Source organism: Sinohyriopsis cumingii, chromosome 3 (genome assembly GCF_028554795.1).
Source record: "Sinohyriopsis cumingii isolate HCF-2022 chromosome 3, ASM2855479v2, whole genome shotgun sequence".
Lineage (NCBI taxonomy): Eukaryota > Metazoa > Mollusca > Bivalvia > Unionida > Unionidae > Sinohyriopsis > Sinohyriopsis cumingii.
Genome location: NC_142963.1, coordinates 51,851,355 through 51,860,780, shown reverse-complemented (window position 1 = coordinate 51,860,780; position 9,426 = coordinate 51,851,355).

The window sequence follows — 9,426 nt, the reverse complement described above, 5'->3', positions numbered from 1 at the left end:
GAGGATCTCCAATTGAACAACTGATGATGTAACACGTTGCAGTGCAGAACTGTATTCACACACACACATATATATACATACATACGTACGTACGTACATACACACCCATACATACAAACATACATACATACATGGGGCCCCGAGTGTCCGAGTGGTCTAAAGCGCTCTCCGCTACGGATCACTGCCATCTCACCTCTGTCTGCGTGGGTTCGAGTCTAGGATTCGGCTAATGTGGGTATGTAAGAAAGTTTGCCAGTAGCGTCTCGTGGTTCTGATCGACTAGAAATTGAATATTACCGACTACGCAGTCATTATTATAACCAATCCGATTCGCTCACAATATTTACTTCGATTTCATCACTGAAATCTTGACCTACTCCTATGACCGGAAACCTTTACTTTTGATTTGATCCCCAAAACCCAAGTAACCATATTGTAATTACAAACATTTTGTTATGCCGTATCTCAATTATTGTGGGGGCCCCGAGTGGCCGAGTGGTCTAACGCGCTCTCCGCTACGGATCACTGCCATCTCACCTCTGTCTGCGTGGGTTCGAGTCTCAGATTCAGCCAATGTGGGTATGTGAGAAAGCTTGCCAGTAGCTTCTCGTGGGTCGGTGGTTCTTTCCGGGGGTTTTCCCGGGTTCTTCCTCCACCATTAATACTGAAAAATGGCGTTAAACCCTGCAACAACAACAACATAAATTATTGTGTACAAGCCATCGGCGTTCACAATTCCTATTCAAGCTATCCACTCAGAACCATCCCTCATCAACTAATCAGGACCTGCACAGTCTTGTTCAACAACCTCTAACTATTGGTAAAATCACCTTGACAAGACTCATTCATTCATTATATCAACGACTAACATAGTTACACAATGTTCGTTTATCATAGTCCCAAACTTCAGGCCTAACCATCCGTCATATTTAGCTCTACCTCATCAGGACCCAAATGTACTTCATATGTTAAAACATTCCTCCAGTTCAGTTCGGTAGCCTAATCTACCGACCTCTAATTAACGTCATATTTTACAACGCACAATCATACCATAAAATTTAGTTTCTTCACATGGATCTCAGAAAACATATCCTCATCTGAACAATTAGTACTGCACTTAACATGAACTTATTTGCCTACACATAACTTGCGTCTCAAGAAATCAGCAAGCGTGGTTGAAGGACTAGTATCTTCATTTTCGTGAAATCAGGTGGAAAATGTTTTTTGTTTTTTAAATGAATTAAAAAATAAACGAAGTTGAAGATAAATAAATCTCTTAATCACTTTTTCTGTACGTTCTAAATTTAAATGATCATTTTCTTACTCTTATTTATGACTAAAAATACACCGTCTTTTCGTACTTGATACTTAAGTCCCTCATTTTGTTCAGCATCCTTCTAACATGATGCAAGATGCCATCATACACGTTCGCTGTCACTAGATATCTTATATCAACGGGCAGAGCTGTCAATCTCGCCATGTTTTGCGAGTTAACATAAATTATACAAAGCCAAAACTATAGTTTGAGTTATGAAGTATCGCTATCAGAAAACTGATTGTCTATCGTGATTCATCTCCAAAGTCTGGGTAAAACGGTCTCTGAACTAAAGAAACGCTGTGTGTAAATTGCCTGTTTGGGACGGTAGTTGTTAAGAAAAAACGTTATGAGCAAAAGCTGTTAGATGTGCATAAACTTCTCCAATCAGCCCATTGAGTGCAGGACGTTTTTTATACATGTTTCATTGGAACACAGACGCCCCACCTCAATGTCTGAAAAGAACTCAATGAAAACCTTAACTAACCTGTGACAGACGGACTGACTTAGGGGCGGAAGGACTGGATTACATATGCACAAGGGTTACACTGTATGACCCTTCCATTATCCTTGTGAGGCAAAATATAATATAAGTGCTAGGAGGAAATATGCACATTTATATTTGTTGTTCTGGTCTTATTGATTACTCAAGCGTCATAAATGTCAATCAATATTTAGATATGTCGCGACTTCTACTTTCGTATTGTTCATTTAGCATGTCATTTCCATCAAGATGCAAGATAAATGTTCATTTGTCTCTTCCTTTGTATTTTATTTCATACGAACTTGAATATCTTATTTGTTTTGAAAATGATTTTTGACCAATGAGATTTCTTTTCTTTTTAAAAAGAAATAAAAGCCAAAACCTTTGTGCTATTTCGTTGAAATGGCACTGGAATTAGGATAACATAGAATATTTCTTAATTACTCCAAGAAGAGTACATTTTCGTCTTCATTAAAATGCGTGGTCACGTTCTGCTTCTTTAATTGCGGCATTATATATCTATATATGCACACTTCTGTCCACGTTGCCACTCAATTGTGCAAAATATGTAGAAATGAGAATAAAACATAACGCATTATTCCTACTGCTTCTGTGTACTTTGTAGATGCCTGGAAATCAATTGATGGATTGTCGTCTTCGCCTTTATCAATCAAGTTTAATACAAAAGTAGATTCCAAATAGTCCCCTCACGGCTATTAAGATGCAGGCACTGCGATTTTTGACAGACCCCATGATCCAGCATCCAAGTCATTTCGCTTTACAACACATACGAACTCAAACTGTCGTGCCTCAACTTTTATAATCTCATTTTCACGAATTATTCTTTGTAAACTTATAATTTATCTAACTTTTATAATGTTATGATTCTTTGGTCTTTAACTAAGTAACAGAAAAGAACGGAAACCAACAAGTTTTGTAACTTTCAACAAAAATTTTTTTCCCAGGAATACAAAGTGAAAATTTAAAAAGGACATACAATATTATAAACTAAATCCCAATTAGTCCTAAAGGATGAAAGATGAAACGCATTTTGTCAGACATAAGAAAGGAATATTTTCTGCGCGTCGACTTCAAACAATAATTACACGTTTCACTTACCGTGGAATAGATTAGAGAAGAGGGCAAATGTACCATGACATGCCTTGAAAACAGTACACTACTAGTACCAGAATATTGCAATTGTATTCGACTTCAAAACTCGCTCATAGTTCCCCAAAGATTGAAAATCATTGCATGATGTCTGCAGAACAGTAATCGATGGTACAAAATATTTAGGTATAATACTTATACATTATTTTCCTTTGAATACTCGTTAAAACCTAATACCTGCTGCTAAAAATAATTTTCATAGCAAAACATCCAAGGAAGTAAATGTTAAAGTGTTATAGACCCTACCCCCCCATAATATGCTTCAACTAAAATCTTAAAGATCTCAAATGTCAATAAACTTTCAATACTACGCTCATAATTTAGGGTTAATAAATGTTTATTTCAGAGGTAATATTGTATCAGTAACTTACCATTCTGTTTGATAGTAGTAATTACATGAAACGATATTATCACGCAGTAGAAATATAAGAACAATTACATGCCCAAGGTCAGAAATTGTTTTCGCGTCATAGCTAAATTAAGATTCCGACGACCACTTTACTAATCAGATGATTTTACCCCAAACCTTTCTTTAATATAACAAGTAGCAGGCACCTGTTCAAATCAAAACATCACAGACAGTGCACATTTTTGTCGAATGTTTTATATATAACGATACTTTTACCTAATACATATAATCTAAAAATCAATTTCATTTATGCGTACCGTTTCGCTACTTTGGTTTTATATGCAATTTTTGGTCTCGTATTTGGCTTCAATTGAAGATTGCTGATCTCTGCAAAGAATATTGAGCGCAGAGCAGTCTAGGAACAGATGCAATAATCTATCAGTAACTCATCCATTTTCTACGTCTTGAACGATGTTTATATGTATCTCGGAAAAGTAACGTTTTGCCTGACGATTTAGATATATCCTCCATGATACTAATTATGGAATGTAAGAGATGACCAAGAAAAGTACATGTATATTATATTTGATGAGATTAATGACAGAGTTTGACCTACTGTATGTCAGTCACTGTCTAAATGGTCCATAAATTATCCATCTATCAATAATACTGAATGTATTCAATAGTTAAATATAATGCGAAAAATATGGTAAAAAATTGTTTACTATGTCTAAACATAACAGATGATTAAAATCGTGTGAAAGCGAAGATACGAAACCATGTTCAAATTAGATTCGAATAACGCCGTTTCATTTATAAATATAACTTAAGAAAGTCAACAACAGAGCATAGTCTTGTGTTTTAAAATGCGCATTGATTAAGTAGTGGATAGGCTTTCATCGGTATAGACTGTATGATGTATCGTGTGGTGCAAGGGTAATTGAAATCCATCCAATGGTTGAAAGTAGTTTTGTGTTGTCTTGCTCTCTTCTCCTTATAAACAAATTTAAGCCTGACTTTTGTTCTCTAACCGTTCATAACATTGTTGTGAAATCATTGTTTAAAAATAATGTTTTAATTTTTTCAATCCGTTTTGTCATACACGAAATAAAGATATTAATGTGGGTATTATGACCACTGATGACATTCAATATTGAGATGACTTTCCATTTAGGAGCCGTCAATAAGATGATTTTCTAGTTGGATGTCATGGAGGCTATATGGAATATCAATCAGATCGGCGCCATTTACATTCGCTTCGAACTAGACATCATAATAAGTCTTCAGGTGAAACCCACATTTCTTTTCGCTTTCCCTCTCGGAGCAGTAGCGATACGATTTTCCAGATGGCCATTGTGGTGGCCATATTGCTATTCTAGAAGGGTACAATTGTATCTAAGACTAACTAGGTACCATACGAAGTTTGTCTGTGACTTTCTGTTCAGGAGGAGTAGCAAATGTAAACTGGACGCTGTGGTGGCCATATTGGATGTCAGATCGGCATTCAATTTCATTTAAGACTAATTAGATATCACAAGAAGTAGTATTCCATTCAGGAATGAAAAAGATAACAAAATCTTATAAATGGCTGTCGTGACGACCTTGATGAATATATCACATCGGCGTCATTTACCTTGAGGACGAAGAAAATACCATACGAAGTTATTTAGAGAAACTCTCATGCTGATATGACTATCCATTCACGTGGAACAGGTTTTTAAAATCGACGCTTTGATTACCATGTTCAATCCCTGACGGCGCCATTTCCATTTAGAATCAGCTAGACACCATAAGAAGTCTTATGGTGAAAATCCCATTTCGGTCTGACTTTTCGCTCAGGAGGAATACCGATAATAAGATTTTCGAGATGGCTGTCATGACAGTCGTATTATATCTCAGATCGGCACCATGTTCATTTTGTTTGGGTTAGACACCCTAGAAAATTTTAGTTAAAGTTCCATTTTGAATTGATCATCTATTCAGAATAAATTGCGATAACAAGATTTTCGATTTTCCACATGGCTGCTGTCGGGCTCATATTGGATAAAATAACCATCCCACAAGCACTTATGGTCTGTGACCAGCAAAGATAAAGAAATTATTTTGTTTGTAAAGGTTCTTTATCTAAATTAGGAGGCACGTGGAAAGGAAAATGGATGGGAGAAAGATAGCTTTATACGCACTATCACTGACGTCTGTATGTAAATCAAAGGATTGGAATAGCTTCCAGGACTCACAGTACTAATTCAGTTCCAGTAATTCAGTAATAAACCACATACCAAGCATTAACTGTTTATGTTGCTTTAAGTGCAAGAGTGGGTCTAAAATGGGAGAACATATTGTAAAATACGATGACTGTTAGCCCAAACATTTCGTTGTTACGCAAAACATTACAACATTTTGATAGTTCATTTTCTTCCAATATTGACATTTATTTACTGTGACTTAATGACCTATTTGTAGTAAAGACCCCATCTCCATACGGTATGAAATCCTTTTGTGTGAAACGCCCTGTCGCGATACTGTATGAAATCCTTTTGTACTAAAGGCCCTGTCTCCATACTGTATAAAATCATTTTGTGTTACAGACCCTGTCGCGATACTGTATGAAATTCTTTTGTAGTAAAGGATATCTCTCCATACTGTATGAAATCCTTTATAACAAAAGCCCTATCTCATTACTATATGATATCGGTTTGTAGTAAAGACCCTGTCTCCATACAGTATGAAATTATAGTAATCATAGCAAAGGCCATGTCTCCATACTGTATGCAATCCTTTCAAAAACTCCTAAAAAATATCATTGAAAGTATTTCTTTAGCTTTTGAAAGTAATGAGAAGTCATAATCTGTATTGTTAATAAATGGTCAGTAGTAGGGTAATCTGATCTGCCTGGTACTTAATACAAGTTTAAATCGTTCAAGTTGTTTTATAATTTATATTGTAACAAAAGATATAAATTTTTACCAAGACAACTGCTAATGTCTACATCAATGAAGTTATCATCTACTAAAATCATTATTTTGTAAATTGTTTTGATACATTCTTAATGTTATTAAACGTGTTTTGTTACGAGATTTAACAAATAATCCGAGGTAAACATTACATTGCCACATCGAGCATTTCATTGCTTATTACCATCCATTTTATTATATTCCAGGTCTGAGATTCCTTGTATGATCTCTTTACAGGTGAATATAAAATTTAAGTGTTACTTTCTCACGTGACCTGGCAAATTGCAAATGCTTAGGACTTCTATCATATACTTTACGAAGAGTTTCGTAATTTATTGAGATATGGTAATATCCGCTGTGGAAGGCTTAGCAGAGTTTTGTCAATCATTAATATGTTTCTAGACTGTTTGGGGTTTGATTCAGTCTTTCAGATACGTTATTTATTGCTCGTTTTGTCTTTTTATTTAGCGGCGGCAGAATAGGCGGAAGAGGAAGACGCTTTCCTAACGGCTGTGACTGCAGAAGAAGAGGACTTTGGGTTTTTTCCCACCAAGCTACGGGTCAACAGTGCCAGGGTTAGAAGAATGCTTTGGAATTAAACCCTGGACATATAATCCAGCATGGAGCCCCTAAAACAGTCTTATGTCAACGCAAACATCTCACCAGCAATTCCTACAACTGAACTGGTTCCATGCTGTATTGGTTCCCTCTATCAAATGGACTCAACTAGTGACGACGAGAGGGGTGGGGTTGAGGAGAACCGGTGCTTGGCAACTCATGGTCTCCATATTATTCTGCCCTGGGTAGCGCCCTAGAGAGGTAAGTCTGGGATGCAATCTGATTAAAATCAGATCTCCGCTGTCCTACGAGAAGATCCGACAGCAACCGCTTAGGAGTCATGTTCTGGCGACCTTTGAATTTAGCCAATGGAAATACATCTTTTCATAAATTTGAAAGTGAATCAAATCCTCTGACGGGGCCCCGAGTGGCCGAGTGGTCTAATGCGCTCTCCGTTACGGATCACTGCCATCTCACCTGTGTCTGCGTGGGTTCGAGTCTCGGATTCGGCTAATGTGGGTATGTGAGAAAGCTTGCCAGTAGCTTCTCATGGGTCGGTGTTTCTTTTTCTGGGGTTTTCCCGGTTTCTTCCTCCACCATTAATACTGGCCGCCATGTATAGCCTATCGTGTGCTAAAACATGGCGTTAATAGCCTATCGTGTGCTAAAAAAAGGCGTTAAACCACACTCTCAAACGCGAAAATATAAGGCTTCATTTGATTGGATGACAAAATTAGCGATTTTGGTAATAACTTGGGGTCATTAGAACGTGATCCCTAAGCGTATACGATCAGTTTGGGAATTAGATGGATGTATACGATCAGTTTGGGACTAATATCGATGAACACAGTCAGTGTGGGAATTTGATGCATGTGTACGAATGTTTTGGGCATTAAATGGATGTATATGATCAGTTTGGGACTAATATGGATGGACACAATCAGTGTGGGAATTTGATGCATGTATACGAATATTGTGGGCATTAAATGGATGTATATGGTCAGTTTGTGACTAATATGGATGAACACAATCAGTGTGGGAACTGGATGCATGTATACGAATATTGTGGGCATTAAATGGATGTATATGATCAGTTTGGGACTAATATCGATGAACACAATCAGTGTGGGAATTTGATGCATGTATACGAATATTGTGGGAATTAAACGGATGTATATGATCAGTTTGTGACTAATATGGATGAACACAATCAGTGTGGGAATTTGATGCATGTGTACGAATGTTTTGGGCATTCAATGGATGTATATGATCAGTTTGGGACTAATATGGATGAACACAATTAGTGTGGGAATTTGATGCATGTATACGAATGTTGTGGGCATTAAATGGATGTATACGATCAGTTTGGGACTAATATGGATGAACACAATCAGTGTGGGAACTGGATGCATGTGTACGATCAGTTTGGGACTAATATCGATGTATACGATCAACTCTAGAATTTCATTGCGTATTGGGTAAGAAGACATTTCTTTATTTCAGAATCACTGGTCAATAGATTAAAAATTTATACATGTTAGTTAAAATATTCGAATATTAATTACACAAAAGTAGATATCAAATATCGGATATAAAAAGAAAACACTCATTAAACATAAGCTCTAGAAAGACTTTCTTTGTTTAAATATACTTTATTCATAAATTTGTAGTTAAATAATACACAATGTACAATAGAGACGGTTAATGATTATAATGAAAGCGAATATCTTATAACGGTCTTCTCATTTTGACAATAAATAAATTGTAAACATAGATGAATATTATAGATTAATATATAGCAGAAGATAACGAGTTTTATTGAATAAAAATGTAAATTATTGAATATTCAAAATGAACAGTCTCTTAGTGAATCTTATGCATTTACCTAAGCTATGGAAAGAACGAAGTTGAACAACGAAGGAGTTGATAATAGATGATGATAAAGAAAAGATGAGAAAATAAAAGGCGAAACTATTAATTAAAATGTGTGGGACATTGGGGAAAATATTGAAGAAAGATTGACACCCAGAAATGAGAGGAAGAAATAGAGGACTCCAATGTAAACAGAGCTGACTTTTACAGATAAAGTTTGCAGACGTGACGATAAATGGCTCTTTATAGTCATTCGTGACCCGTAGAGGAGTGTGCTTGTTTGCAATACGTGCACTTCAAAAGGTTTGTATGATTTTTGTAAGAAATTTATGAAAGGAATCGAAAAAACGCATGTTTATTTCATATGGAAACGTTGAATCATCATACAGAAAGGTATTTAAAGTGAAATTGCCGTATGCTTTCAGTGGTTTAAACATGTATATGTGCTATTCTTGGTAATAAACGCAAGAAGAAAGAAATGTTGTGTACTTTATATAAGTCTACATCTGCAAAGAGTTGATATATTCTTTGTTAATAAATGAACTTCCGTTGTCCTAAGTCGACCATGAAGAATATGAAATTTCTTTCAACCTCATTAAAATATCTGCGAATATGAGTCACGCGATTATTTAAAGCGCATTTGAAGTTGTTATTGCAGTCGCTGCGACGAGTTACTATAAATAATGCAATCCATTATCGAATGGCCGAAGGAAAAGACAAGTTG